The sequence below is a fragment of the Sylvia atricapilla genome, chromosome 16, assembly GCF_009819655.1.
Source record: "Sylvia atricapilla isolate bSylAtr1 chromosome 16, bSylAtr1.pri, whole genome shotgun sequence".
Classification (NCBI taxonomy): Eukaryota; Metazoa; Chordata; class Aves; order Passeriformes; family Sylviidae; genus Sylvia; species Sylvia atricapilla.
Genome location: NC_089155.1, coordinates 12,077,376 through 12,092,596, shown reverse-complemented (window position 1 = coordinate 12,092,596; position 15,221 = coordinate 12,077,376). Strand labels below are relative to the sequence as shown.

The 15,221-nt window shown below is 48.7% G+C and overlaps 1 long non-coding RNA gene across 1 annotated transcript in view; it reads right to left on the bottom strand.

Annotated features, from left to right (window-relative positions):
* LOC136368610 (uncharacterized) overlaps positions 1-15,221 on the bottom strand; it is a 169,221-nt gene that overhangs the window by 85,936 nt on the left and 68,064 nt on the right. The gene's annotated exons all lie outside the window — the stretch shown is intronic.

The following is a 15,221-nucleotide window of genomic DNA, read 5'->3' as shown; positions in this document are numbered from 1 at the left end:
TCCTGTCAATACCACAGCACAGGGGCAGATGCACATGTGGAAGTTAGATGTTGGCTGGAGTTGATCAGCTACTCCTGGGCCAAGTTTAAGCCTCATACTGTCCTTGCAACTTCGATTCAAGCCAAAGGAATGATCCGAAAATTATGATACCAGCTGTGAGCAGTCGTCCAGATGGTGACACACTCTCCATAACTGGGCGCTGTTAGTTACTGCAGGCATTTATAAAATAAACTACCCTCTAGGAAAGCCCAGTCTTAGGACCTTGCTCATTTGTTAAAGTCATAGGATTTGTCCCTGTTCCACAGTACCTTGGCTTTTGCAAGAGTAACGAGTGCAGCTGCTGAAGAAAAGACAATTTGGGAAAAAGTTTTCCAGATTTGCCGGGATGCCTAAAGCCTTAGAGCTCAATGAAAATCAGGGCAGGAACCTGTGTTGGCTTCCTTGTGGAGCCAAGACACTAAAACCAGCCTATGTTCTCCCAATTAGAGGTGTCATTTATGCGCTTCCCATGTCCCTGGCGAGTGTCCTACTTTTTCACTTTGAATGCTTGATCTCTCAAAACATATTGCAAATATTTGCTTAGCAAAAAGAAAATCACTTACATTGTGTAATAAGCCTTTTTACAGACCCTGCTTCCTTGCAGAGCAAACAGTGCAAGGGCTGGTCAACAACTGCCCTTCAAAGTTTGCTAGGAGAGATCACATAATCTGAAAAGGCTCTAACTACCCCCTGACCCCCATGTTTAAGACTTAACACAAACATTACCAGTTCTGAAGTGAATAATAGAGCTCAAGTCAATGCACAGGTCACACAAAGAGCAGACAACGGAAAGCTGTGATGGAAGTGGAGGAGAGTGGTGTGGAGGAGATCAAAATCGCATCTGCATCTCCTATGGGGTCACCTATATGTGTCCTCTTGAGTGGGCTCCAAATTAACAGAAAATTCAAGGTGGAAGTCAGTAAATAAGTCAGAGGAAGTGAGCCAAGGAAGACTGGAATATGCACTCCTCAGATTCAGGCATTGCTATCAAGTGTATTAAAAAGTTGCTAACAAAATAATTCTACAAATAGCTGATGAAAAGCCTGGCCCATTCAAAACTTGTGTGACAGCTCTGGACTGGTGTTTGGATATGCCTAAGGAAGAACAAGGAGAGCTGGGAAAATCTGTCGGGGTGATACCAGAGAGTTATGACCAGTTAGAGCCTCAGGGTTTCCTATGGGCGTCGGGAGAGGATCCCAGCCCTGAGCCCTGCAAACGTTCCAGGCACAGCTTGAAATGCTGCCCGGGAGATGTACAGAAGCCTGGGGCTTTCCAGAGCTCCCTGAGCACTGCAGAGTGCTGCTCTGCCTTCCCAAACACAACCAGGCTCCAACGAGTGTTCCAAAGGAACGACTCCAACTTCCTGCCAGAGGAATCTGTGCCAGGGGCCCAGACCCAGCAGGCATATGGACATGGGAAAACCAAGTGACACTTCTCCCATAAAATGCTGCTGTGAGGAGATATAGATACCATCACCGAGGTCTTACAGCACACACCCAGCTCTAGCAACTCTGGTGTTACAAAGTGCTAACTGCCTTGAGAGCATCTTACAGCCCAAAACACTGGTTTTCATTTTCTGTCTAAACCCCTGCTTTCTCCTCCTCATCCCAAGAAATCAGGGAATTTTCCCTCCTTTGACCACCACTGCCCTCAGGTTCTGCTCTGGGTGTTTTTTCTATGTAACACAACACAACTCATGGACAGAGCCAATCACGAGTTCCTCTGGCAAAAAATTTTTAAACCATTTGTGGTTCTCTCACTGCACACATTTTAACCACATGCACCTTTTCAAACACTACTCAGAGACACAGATCATTCTGGAAACCAGAAAATGGGGGGAAAAACCTGCTGTACTGTTAAGAATGAGAACAAGAAAATGACTTTTTGCGTGAGTCATTCAACAGTTCCTTTGTATGTAAATATATCCTCAACCCATCAGCATCTATGGGGAGCACAATTTACATTTTGAATGATCAAAATGTTTAGTATTGGCAGAGAAAATGTTTAAAAAGAGAGAAGGCGGTGGTTTAAAATTTAGAAACTTAGTCAACTGTGCCAGATTATGATCTCAACTCTTCTCCCTCCAACAAATACTATGCTCCATAAAAACAAAATGCTTTTAAATTGAAATTTGGAAGTTCCCCTGATTTTCAAAAGAAAGAGGGGAAGGCAACAAATGCAATAAATTTCAACAAATTAGTAGAGAAATATAAGACTTGGCCTATTAAATGCTATTCAGAGAAGGGAAGCACAAGCAAGACTAACACATGAAGTGTACAGAGCCATAACATTCGCAACAGCTGTGTTATGAAATGCACTTGGTATTCTGGGAAGTGAGAAACAAAATACTTTGTTAGAACACTTGTGGATGTACCGGTGGCGCAGAAGAAGAGAGACAAAATTAAAATCCCAATTTAACCATTAATGCTCTTCAGGATACGATCTCTGGTACTTTGTGCCATGATTCCCTGGACGAGAACACTGTGATGGATGCACCACATGCAGGGAAGGCTGTGCTCAACTACCTTAAATTTAGCACAGTTCCTCGGGCAAAAAGTCTGGCCTCAGTGCCAAGTGCTGCTGTTAGCACAGATAAATCCAGAGCTCAGACCTAGACCTTGGACCAATCCTTGCACAGGTTGAGAAGCCTCCAAGCCCGCTGCCATCCTTTGGACTGCTTTCTCATGTTTAAGGTCAAGTTTTGACTGTGTTTTGTCTTGTTCCTTCAAATCTCCTTCTCAGATGTCAGTCTCAGCAGTAATTAGCTGGAGTGTATAAGATATCCATGCACCTGGATTCTGTCAACATCGTGAAGGTTAAACCAAATAAATAAATAAACCTGAAAAGCAGCGTCCAGCTTGCTGCAGAACTCGTGTTGGAAAATAGTGAAACCCAACTTCAAACCTCTCACAATTCTGGGATGCTATTTTCAGGAAAAGAAGCAAAATTCAGAGAAATGGCATTTGTGCTCTGGGAAATGCTGTTTTCCAAAAACCTTGGCTACCATAGTAACATGATTTATTCCATACTTGCGGCAGTATAGTCAGTCAGCTCCCCAACTGAAAGGCAATTATTGTAACTAGAGATGTACCTGGCTGGAAGACTGTGGGAATGCTGCTGTGGATGGCAAAGCAGAGCACTCTAAACTCCAGATCAGTAATTGTTAGTGTTGATGGTGGAGGACATTTCTGGCAGAGGTTTAACCTCAGCAGTACAAAAGGGCACGTTGGTCAAATGAGTGTTGGCAAATCCCCCTCAGCGAGATTCCAAACCACGTCCTGCCCCATCTGTGTGTCCTTATGCAGAACAGCTAGGTGGGGAAAATGAGGAAGAAAAAAAACCACAATTGCTATTGTATTCTAATTGTATTTGTATTCCTTTACTGCATTCTACAGCCACCATGGATTTGTTGGGTGCAAAACTTTACCAGGGAAGGATTTTGTGAGCAAATTGCAGAAATTCACATGTATTAATATGCAAAATTCAGGCTGTGTTCTGATCCTTGCAAACAAAAACGTGGTTATGGTGCCTTTGCTGTAAGAGGCCATGCAAAAGGTCTCTGAGTGGTCCCTACCCAGTGTGGAGGGCGTTATTCTGCCTTTGATGCCATCAGTGACAATCACCTGGAAATTTGCTTTGTTCCTCCTCACACTGGTGCTTCTTGCCATGCCTTTTCTCCAGTGTAAATTGACCAGACATAAGTCCTGAGATGATTCTGCCTTCAGCTTTCCTTCGAGCTGATAAGCTGCAAGCAGAACGTTTTCTAATACACATCCCAGAAATGTTCTTTGTGTCTTCTTTGGAAATGTCAGATGCTGGCCACTGGAAAAGGGAAAACATCTGGTTTAATCCTCCCGAAGGAACATATCAAAGTTTTTGTGCTGCTTTTTTTATGCAGCCTCAAGCTAAAAAATCCCTTTGTAAACTGCTGCATTTCATTTTTGTTGGTTTTGTTCTTTTTCTGAACCAAGAATGTAGTTTTTGTTCCTTTTCTTGTAAAGCATCACAAGGCCATTTCCCAGGTTGAGATGGCCAAGGAACAGTCCCTCCCAGAAACTTGATCCTGATAAACAGCTGCTCTCCAGCACAAACTAAGCTCATCCTCCATGGAAAATAGCTCCTAGGCTCACAATAAATAGATCTTACCCCTGCTGTGTATAGATTTGTGGGCTTAAAAACTCAACTGATGGTCTGAACTTGTCATCCTTCCCATCTCGTCAGAAATCCTAGAAAGGCCTGTCACCATGGTGGAGGCTGGCACAGCAACAGCACAAATGCCAGCTCTGAACGTGAATAGAACAACAAAACCTCGTTTTACCCACTGGAAACCATCACTATATTTATCTGTGTCTTCCTGAACAGATGAGAAACTTCCCATGGTGTTCTGGAGCTCCAGATCCTGAGAGCAGCTATGAATAGCGGCTTTAAATTTATCCAAGGTTGGAAAGAGACCGAAGCCTAAAGCTACAAGATGATGGCAGTTCAGCTGGCTGGGAAACCAGCAGAGCCTTGCAAGGGCCATGGAGATAAATTCCCACCCACGGGGTGAACAACATCACCATCCACGTGCAGTAATGCTGCAGGAGTGGGGTGACTTTGAATGGCGTGGGATCACGAGGGGTACAACTCTCCCAGGAGTTATTCCTGCTGGCAGGAGCCAAAAAGGTGGTGAGACCCATGGGAGGCTTCTGCCTTGACCCTCACTGAGCACCCTGACTCCCCTGTTCCTTTTCCTATAGCTCATCCCAGGCTAAGGTAAGAGTGCCTGGACTTTTGTTCCACCTCAGTCCCTAGATTGCCTTAAATGACAACTTCATGGAAAGCCACACAGCCAGGACAGTGGAGATGGACAGCTGGCTTTGGTGGTGACCAAAGGAATCTGCACAAAAACAAACCCCAGCAAAAACCCCCACGTTCAGCCTTGGTTTTGCCTCTCAAACTGATCCTATCAACAGTTATGTCCAGAGGTAACCAATAGGGAAAAAAAAAAAAAAAAAAAAAACAAAAAAACCAACTATAAATCAGCTATAAATTTAAAGTAGGACAAGAGTTGGGAAAGGGAGGGGGAGGCTGTTTGAGAGCTGTGGGTTGACTGGTGGTCCTAGAGTACAAAAACAATAGCCTTCTGACACTAATAAGTAGAAGCAAGCCTTGGATTCCGTGGAGTTTTCTTGGTCTTTATTCTATAAAGACAGAAATCTGGCTCTATTTCATCACAGTTATCTACATTCAGGCACCCCTCCACCCTTGAAGGAGATTAGTAGTGATAATGCATCTGGTACCTGCCCCAGCAATAACAGATCTTATGTGGAGAAGATTACAAGAAATTGTTTGGACTTCTGCCCAGTCCTAGAAGTCCCACCAAGCATTTCCAAAAGTCCCATCAGTTTTTACGGCTTGTCTCTCAAGAAGGCTGCAGAAACCTACACGAGGGAGTGACTTTAAAAAGATTTTTTGCAGACATTTATTTCTGGCCAAATTATGATTGCTTGGAGGAAAAAGAAGCCACCATACAAATCTTGTTAGAGACTTCAGCAGGAACTCACAAACCCATGCAGAACCAAGATAAGCTAAAAAAAGCAGTTGCATCCAGGAAGGAAAGACAGACCAGCCAGCCAAATGCAACTCTTAATTCCAACCCGTGACAGACCCCTGGGGCAGCTCCAAAGCCACTTAGCACAAATGTGGAGCTGGGCCAGGAGGAGTCGCTGGCACCAGAAGAGCAGCTCTGGCAAGTCCTCGCTGCAATTTGGTGATTTGCTGAGGGGGACAGACTCAGACAGGCTCAGCACCCTCAGGACCACTCCCCACCTCCAAAACCCTCCCAAAAAGCTGACAGCTCCAGGGACACTGCGATCCCTGAGCTCCCTGCTCATGTAGGAAGGCAGAGTGACACATCTGTCAACAGCACAAAAACACGCCGGCCGTGCGCCTTGGCAGGAGCCCGCATCAGCCGTCTGCAGTCCAAGGTCTAAAGGGCAAATCTGCCTTCCAAGGCTCCTGCAGCTCCAAGGAACTGTGTCCTGCAGCAAATGTCTGACTGGGCAGCCCCAAGGCCCTCTGTACATGCCCTGCAAGCACCGTGCCCACCCTGTGCTACACCGGAGATCAATGTCCCAAGGAAGCCAGGGGGTAAAACAACACACAGAACAACTTGAGAGGCTAAAGGTTAATCCCCGTGCCCCTCAGACCCCTCCAGTGGACCTCAGCAGATGGGCTGCATGGCACAGGATTAGCAGGCACTGGGAATATTCACTGCAAGGACTGGGAAGTGCTCTCTTTTCAGGGACACAGTGCACAGAGCTGCCAGGAAGGTGACTGGACTGATTAGTCTTGTGCAGGGCTGTGGGACTACTGACAACTGCCTGGCCCGGGGGTCCCCGAGCAGCACTGCTCAGTGCTGTAGGAGGAAGGTAAAGGAGGGGGAGCAGATGGTTTCTAGCAATGACAGCTACAAAACTCCCTGCAGGCTGTGTCACACTGCTGCTCTATCTCCAAACAAGCAGCTCTCACATACAGCTACACCCTCAGCCAGTGGAAACTGGGAGCTGCTTCTGTTCCAGTTGCTGGAGAGCATCTCCCAGTCTCCTGGCCCAGGTGAGGGTGTTTGCTGGATGCTGCAGGAACAGCAGGAAGACTCTGCTCCCGAGACATTTACGACAGTTTTTTTAAACTATGAATTAGAACGGAAATCATGGTGCACCCTAAATGTCACTGCCAGGCAGAAGGGAAGTGATAAATCTCCAGCGATATTCCCAGCGTCATGATTTTAAAGCATAAAATGAATATACACACTGGAAGAACCCCTACAGCTGTGGCTGCCTTGGTGGAGCCATTAACAAATGCAGTTTAACACGCCCAAGAGCAGCCAGCCCTGTCTGGGGTCTGCCAGGTCTTTCTCCCATCCCTTTCCCCCCATTGCTCTGCTTATTGTTTGCTTCATTGTTAATCCCACCTAATTTAAAAATAGGAAATTGATTTCTTATGTATCCATTACAAACCAAATCATTTCTTTATTACAGCGAGGATCATATTTCATAAGCAAGTCATGGAAAATTAAAACCATGCCTGTTGCTTTGATGAAATAATGGAGAAAAGTGCTGGAGGGGAAGGCACAGACAGCTGGGGGCTGTCATGCAACCAGTGGTGCAAGTTAACTCTTTGCTCTCATCCAGGGCTCCCAACACTGCCTCTTCTCCTCCCCCAAGCTTCTGGTTATAAATGCTAAGTACTTCCTTGTCCTTGAACCTCCAGAGCACCTCAGAGAAGGAATGCAACCCCTCTGAACAAAAAGTGGGTCAGTGATTGTGGAGGTGCTGTTGTCAACAGAAGGTTTGCAGCCTGCCTGTGTGCAGAACCAGAGTCCTCTCAGCACTGACACTCCTCAAATTCAGGGTTTGCTGCTGTTGCACAGTTGTGCAAAACGCAAGGACAAAACAACTCAGCCCAGGAGTCCTTGTAGCATAAATATTTCCATATTTATGGGCATGTTAGAGTTGTGCTGTGCGGCTGGGAAGGGGGACAGGGGCTGAAGGGGAGCCACAGCTGCCTGGAGAGGTCTCAGTGTCCATGGCACACAGGTTATGTCAGTACAGCAGGCACCACAGCAACAACAAGTTAGCCGTGTACTCTGGCTTAGGGGGGGATTATAAATTAAAACAAAATCCATTGTGTGCATTGCTGAGGATTTATGGACTGTCCTGTGAACCTCCCTGTGGAGCAGACAGGACATGGGTCCTCTGAAGAGTAATCCAGATAAGTGCTACAGCCCGAGGACATTGCAACATCCAACCCAAAGTTCATTGGCTACTTCATTAACGTGTTGATCTCCAGGAATTACAGCCAAAAACACCCTCTGCAATTTCCCCATCAGAAGCACTGAGAAAGAACACTGAGCTATCACTGCAGAATTCTTTTCATAATGTATCATCTGTAGATGTCTCCATATAAAAATGCCATTTCTGAGGACAAAGAATAAGCAAAACTGTCGCAACAGACCACAATGAGGCTCCATGAGAGTGGAGGGTAACAGAAGAGATTGTTTTAGAGCAGTAATTAATGTCTAGCCTGTTCAGCTCTGAGCACGTGACTATTTGGTTTCACATCTTTGGGGTAAGAGTCTCACATTTGGAAAAAAAGACCCTATTTCACATTATCTTGCAAGTCTGTGCTGCTCTCAAAGCGTGCCATAGAATCATTCAGGTCGGACAAGACTTTTAGGATCACTGAGTCCCCATGGCTCAGGGACTTGCTGTCCTTCCTGGAAGTCAGTGCCAGAGAGATCACCACCCTAAAGTAATTCTTACACCAGATAAGAGGACTGGAAACCCTCACCTGATCCTGTCCAGCTCTGGGAGGAGCCCAGCCACCTGCAGGTATTTGCCAGTCCACTGCAAAGAGCTTCCTCGCGACTGAGCCAAGGGAAGTCCTTTAAAACTCTTTATGGTCCCTTTGTGCTGATGATTCTCAGAACAGAAAAACAAGTTTTGTAACTCAGTGGAAGTGAAGGAAACGAGCTCTTTCCAGGAACATCCTGCAGTGGCCCTGCAGCCCCCACCTCCCTCCAAAGGGCTTCTTTGAAGCTGTGTCACTGGGACATACTGTGCCCCTTTCTACCAGTTTCTGTACTGGCTGCTGTCATGTTCAACCAACTTACTTATGCCATAGACAGCTCAAGAAATATCTGTATAAACTGCTGGAAGTTATGTCCAAGCAGCTCCGAGATCAACTAAAAGGGCCAAAGCTCTCAGCCTCTGTAAAGTTCTCCTATGTGAGAGGAATTTCAGTTTCCTCCTAGGGGGTATTGAGTTTTAATCATTATCAAGTACACGATAGAATTATTTGCAAGAAGTTTCTTCTTTGGTCTTACCGTGTGTCACCCAAACAAAATACTCACTAGAACTCCCGGAGGAATAATTTCAAAGCGATGTGAAAAGTCACCAAAAAAAAAAATAAAATTGAGAAATTCAGAAACATTCATTTGCACTTGCAGAGCAGAGCCGACTCACCAGGCTGATATTTTAATGGGACCACTGGATGCTTTCATTAGCTGCATTTGCCACAATGACAGCAACAATAACTCCCAGACAGAAGTCGAGACAAGACACAGTAATTGGGTCAAACCTTGGGGACAGAGCTGTCATCACAGACATAAATGTGAGTTACTCTCTCACTGCCCAAGCCCTGCACGATGTGCTGCTCACCGCATTGTCTGAACATGATAAAGAAAGGGAAAGAAATGAGGCTCATTCTGCCTTTTGCTGTTCTTCACAATTACCCTGGTGTTTAATTGATCTTGATTAATTATTTAAGGTAAACGGAGCTTTCCTGACCTAACGGCAACATGTAAACTGATTAACTTGACAAAGCCAGCAAAATGATCTGCACGGTGAGATCAGCTCTGGTAATCCATGATTCAGGCCAGGTTATCCCGTGTCAGGCCCAAGGATGTGCTCCCAGACAAAAGGCAAGCTCCTGGAGGTGTGATGGGGGTGAGGACCAGAGTCCCCCAGCCCCTTGGCTGCGGTGGGAAGGGAGGAGGAGCAGGAGCATGAGGAAGAGGAGAAGCTGCCCTGAGCTCTGGGAGCTCCTGGCGCCTCCTGAGACTGCACCCATGTGGGCTTGGGGGAAGGAGAAGAGGAAGACAACCCCTCTCCAGGTGGGATGATGGCTCTGGGGACACGTGGGAGCTCGAGGGAGGTGGCAGAGCAGTGACAGGGCATGAAGCACTGTGAGAGGCAGGTCTGAGCAGCCCAGCAGGACCCAGTTTGGCTCACAGAGCCACCACTGCAGCCTGCAGAGCCCAGCCCCAGGGGCAAATGCAACCCGGCCCTCTGCCTGGCTTGATTTTGGCAGCCCCTGTCTGTAACATCACCACGGGTTACAGGGTAAAAAACATTTATTTTGTGCAGATAATGCCTATCTTAGCTGAAAATCAATCCCAGATAAAAGCTTTCCAAGAGATCCTGCTTGGATTTGCCTGTGAACATTGCAATGGGAGCAGCAGTGCCCTATCCAGGCTGATAAACAATCTGGTGGCATTGATTCCTTGTATAACTTAGTAAATTATGCATTTTGGAAGAAAGTGATTTGTTTGGAGATCTACAGTACCCCCCTTCCCTTCTGGCCAGTCACTAAGGCAGGTACACAGATAAATGAGAAGAAAACACTCCTCACCACTTTGGCTTCAGGGCAGAAGCAGATAAGGCTGATAAGGCAGCAAGTGAAATTCCCCTCCCGGCTCCCACACAAATAAATACCTACTTGGGCAGAGGCTGCTCAGCTGCAGCAGAAATTCTGCTCTGGTGGTTTGAAATAGCAGCACCCCCAGGCACAAACAGAGCCATAACCTCCCTCCTCCATCAAAAGCTCCTTGTCCAGACAACTAATGTTCAAAACAGGTGAGCTGGGAATGAAAAAGAGGCACCCAAAGTCCTGTTTAGAGGCACAGGGACAGGACCAAATCCAGTCCCGCCACGCCAGGGAAGCAGCTTCCCCCAGGCTGGCTCTGTGTAAGGGTGAGGATGCTGGTAGTGCCCAAAACACAGAGGCAGGAGAGATGTGGGCACCACAAGCCGCTCCCAGGCCAGCACCAGCACTGAGGTCCCCATCCCTGCAGGCTGAAGGTGACAACTCCCATCAAAACTGTCCCATGCTGCTGCCACCAGCCTGGAGGAAAGCACAGAGGAACATATGCAGCCTGCAGGATGGACAAATCCCTGTCAGCTGTGCACAGAAACCCCCAAATCCTGCAGCCAGTGAGAACTTCCACAGTGATCTGGCTGTGCCACCAAAGGTTTTGACACCATCTCCCTCCTTTTTAAACAGAGATTCGTGAAGCCATATTTTTAAAATAAGCCATATTTTAAAAAAGAAAGGGAAAAAAAAAAAAAAAAAAAAAAGGGTTTCTGCCAAATTCCTGATAATTCATGTTTTTGGGCTTTTTTCTCCCACCCCAGTTTCTTTTACATCTCATCAGCTCCTTCCCCATATTTATTTCTATTTGGTTTTCTACCTCTGGGAGCAGAGCAAGCCATCAAACCTGGATTAAACATGCCACGAAAGAATTCAAGCCTTGACATGGCCAAAATATTGGTTTCCAGTGAAACAAAACAAAAGACCAGGGTGAAGTAGCTATTTCAGCAGCTTGTGCAGCCATGTAAATAGATGTTGCCAAGGGCGACTGAAGAGAGATAAAGATCCACCATCCCTCCAGAGCTCACAGAGGAAATGTTCAGATCCAAACTCCATTTCCCAGCAGCATTCACCAGTCCAGCTCAGCAAAAATGATGGCTGAGCCACATTTTGAAAAAGAAATGTTTCCAAAAAGGACAGCAAAGTTCAGGCTTCCCAGCTGGGCACCAGGAAGGCATTTCCTCTCAGGGCAGGTTTCATTTCCGAGCTGTGGGACTTCTGCAGTCTCCTACCTGTGAGGAAGGGGCTGAGCAGACCTCAGGGCTGACCCAAGACAGAAGTGGAGTTTTTTTAATGGAAATGTGTATTTCTTTGGGAAAACATGTGTCTCTCTGGCAAGCCCCAGAGCTACCAGGCTCCTGAATCCAGCTGTCCCCGAGGTGGGGACAGGCAGAGGGGACTGGAGGAGCAGAGCCACGTGTCCTGTGGTGCCAGGGCTGTGCCTGGGCAGGTTCAGGGTGAACATCAGGGAAGTTTCTCCTGCAGGGTTGGTGCAGTGCAGGGAGACTGCCTGAGAGGCTCTGTCCTTGGACACATCCAGGCCAAGGCACAGCTGACCCAAAACAGCCCTGGCAGCAGCTCAGGGACCAGACCAGAGCCTCCCCAAGGTCCCTCTCACCCAACACTCCCATCAACAGGATGGGAACTCAGTGCAAAAAGAGGTGCATACAGGACTGACCACAAAAATTCAACCAGCAGCTCTAAAACAAGTGACTTCATCCCTGCGGGTTAATTAACACTGAAGCTGATAAAGCCTAACCACACTTTGGTTTTAATTAAGAGAAGGAGCCCCTCCACGCCAGGGACACCCACGCCAAGGGAAAACACTGAGGAATGCAGCTCCAGCTCACTGCTGGCGTAACGTGTTTGTTGTCCCACTGCTGGATTCCTGCTGCCCTGGCTGCACTTTGCTCCAGGAACATTTCACCTGTGTGCACGCAGCCAGCCCTGCAAGCCAGGCAAACACTCCTCTCAGAGGGCAGCACACACCATTTGTTCAGCAAACCCACGGAGACACGTCGACTTTGTTTGTGCTCAGCCTTTCCTGCAAATTACCAGGGCAGACTGGGCCAGTTTTGCAGGAATCAGAGGGGTTGTGCTGGCCTGGGGAGGGTTTGCTGTGTGAGGAAGGGGCTGCACAGCAATCCTGGCCAGGGTGGAGGTGCAAAGCATCGCAGCAGAACCCCAGGCTCATGAGGTCTCACTGCCCCAAGAGCAAAACCAGCTGATTTTAGTGGTGGTCTGGGTTTGGAGGGGACCAGGGAGAAGGGAAGAGGCAGGGCTGGTTTGGGCTGAGCAGCGACAGGCAGCCCAAAGGAAAGCTTCTTGGGAGGAAAAAATGCAGGCAGAGCTCCTTAGTCCATGGACTCGTGGACTTGTTGGTCCACACAGTGCAGACACGTGGGGAAATGCTTCCTAATCCATCAGCCCCTCCCAGGATTGCTGCCTCGGGGTGGCACAGGGCTCGGGGAGTGCAGCCCCAAAGGAGCCCTGACCCAAACACTGCACACACTGCCCCGGGGCAGTTTGGTGGTGCACAGCACCCTGCAGGGTTTCACAAGGCTGCAAGGAGACCTGTGCCTCCAGCAGAGACCAGAACCCCCTCCAGCCCAGGCCAGCAACTGGGGCACAAATCCCTCCACAGGAGCTGGGTGCCCACCCGGGCAGGACAGACAGACACTGCATTAACACAGGCCGCCTTGGGTCATTTGATCTCAACTCTGCATGAAAGCAAGCAGGAACTGGGGGCTCTGTAACTGGCTGCTTTGTTTGTTTTACAGGTGTATCTTGTTTCAGGGAACCACTGAAGAGAAGTTCAGTGCAGTGCCAGAAGTCCCCCTGTGAACACACGAGTGTGCACCCACTCAGGAGGGATCACACCGCTGGAATTTCAGTGTCCCGGCCACAGAGCTGCTTTTGGCACAGGCTGCTTAAGCCTAAACCTCCCTCAGAGGAGGCTGAACTCCCCCAGCACGCCAAGGAGCTGTTTCTGTGGCTCACTCAGCTGCAGTGCCTCACCCGTGCATTGGAGCCCTTCCCAAATTGATGTTTAACCCCAGGAACCTCACAGGACACAGCAGAGAGGTGCCTCACCTCTGGATTCCTGCCCAAGAGTTTGATGCAAGCCTGAGCAAACTTTATCTGCAAGGTGAGGTTGGCATCATCTGCACTCCTTCCAGCCAGGGATCTCCTCCCACTCAGGCACCCTCCCAAGATAAAGCTGTCCCAGTTAGTACCAACAGATCCAGTTCAGCACACGTTTTCTGATTGTTTACATCATATGGGCCTTATCTCTTACTGTACAAACAGAGAAAGCAGGGCAAAACAACACATCTCTTTACTGAAAGGACCAACCAGAAGTTCTGTGCACAAAAAAAAAAAAAAAAAAAAAAAAAAAAAAAAAAAAAAAAAAAAAAAAAAATTCAAGATACTCTGGACTGGCACCAACTGTGACAACAGGTCTGCAGGTCAGGGTGCCCTGGGAGGGCCACTGGCTGTGTGTGCTGGGGCACTAATCCCCTCTGCAAAGTGGCTCTCATAACCGCCCTCATTTGTCTCAATAGAGCAGCAAAGTAATTTGCTGTGCTGCTGCAGGGTAGGGGCCTCTGTCCCCGCTCGCTGCCCCAGGCTGGGCTCTGGAGTCACAGAGCAGCCAGACCCTGCTGAAAGGCTGTGCCAGTGCTGCCAGCCCCAGCAGCAGGGAGGTGTTCCCGCAGCCCACACACCATTTCTGTGTTCACGTGTTTAACAAGAAGCCCTTTTAGTACCTGCAGACGTCTCTCCCCGTGGATCTCTGAGCTGCCCTCCGCAGGAAGCTTTTCCAGCAGAAATCTCCAGGGGGAAGTAGCTTTACTGCCCCTTTTGCAGACTGGGGCAGATGGAAACTACCGTCAGGAATGGCCCAAACCCTCCTGCCAGGTCAAACCCGGGCAGGAACAGAAACCCCACAGCCCAAAGGCTGGGACTTGTGTGCTTGCACAGGAGCAGAGCAGCCAGAGGACAGGAAGGATAACAGAAAATAATCGGATGAGCAAAACTTCAGCATCGTCCTGCTCATCATCCCCACCTCGCTACAGCGGGGCTCAGTCAGAGCCTCCCCAGGCAGAGACATCCACCTCCATCCAGTGACACTCTCCATCACAGCCAGGAAAATCCCTTCCTCCTGCTCCTTATCACAGGTGCCCCGCCCACGCTGCAGGTGCCCCTCGTGTGCCATTCAGCCCTCCCGCCTGGCCGTGAGCACTGGGTTGTGCTGACAGCACAGGGGATGGAGAGGGGACCAGGCAGCCGCCCTTCCCTTGGAGATTCAGAAAATGGGGGTACTCGGGGGGTACAGCTGCGGAACGTGTGGCCGTGCTCTCCCGAATCCTGCTTGGATAACTTCAGACAGCCTTATCCTCGTCCAGCCATACCCTCCTCTCATCCCTGGCTCCGGGAAAGAGGGCTGAGCCGTGCCTCCCTTTCCCTGGGACTGCCCCGCCGAGAGGCTCCTTCGCTCGCCATCTCGTGGTGGCAGTAGGCAGCCTGCCACGGCCCGGGGCCGCATCCCGCATCTCACATTCCAGATCCCGCATCTCATATCCCATATCCCGCATCTCACATCCCACATCCCATATCCTTCATCCTACATCCCATATCCCGCATCTCGCATCCCGTATCCTATATCTCACATCCCGCATCTCACATCCCACATCCCATATCCCGCATCTCACATCCCACCTTCCATATCCCGCATCTCATATCCCATATCCCGCATCTCACATCCCACATCCCATATCCTGCATCCTACATCCCATATCCTGCATCCTACATCCCATATCCCGCATCTCACATCCCACATCCTGCATCCCACATCCCATATCCCGCATCTCACATCCCGCATCTCACATCCCACATCCCACATCTCACAGCCTCTCATAGTGACCATTATCTCACAGCAGGGGCCCAGAATGTGCCAGGGGTCTGGAGGGGTTTGGGCCACCCTTTGT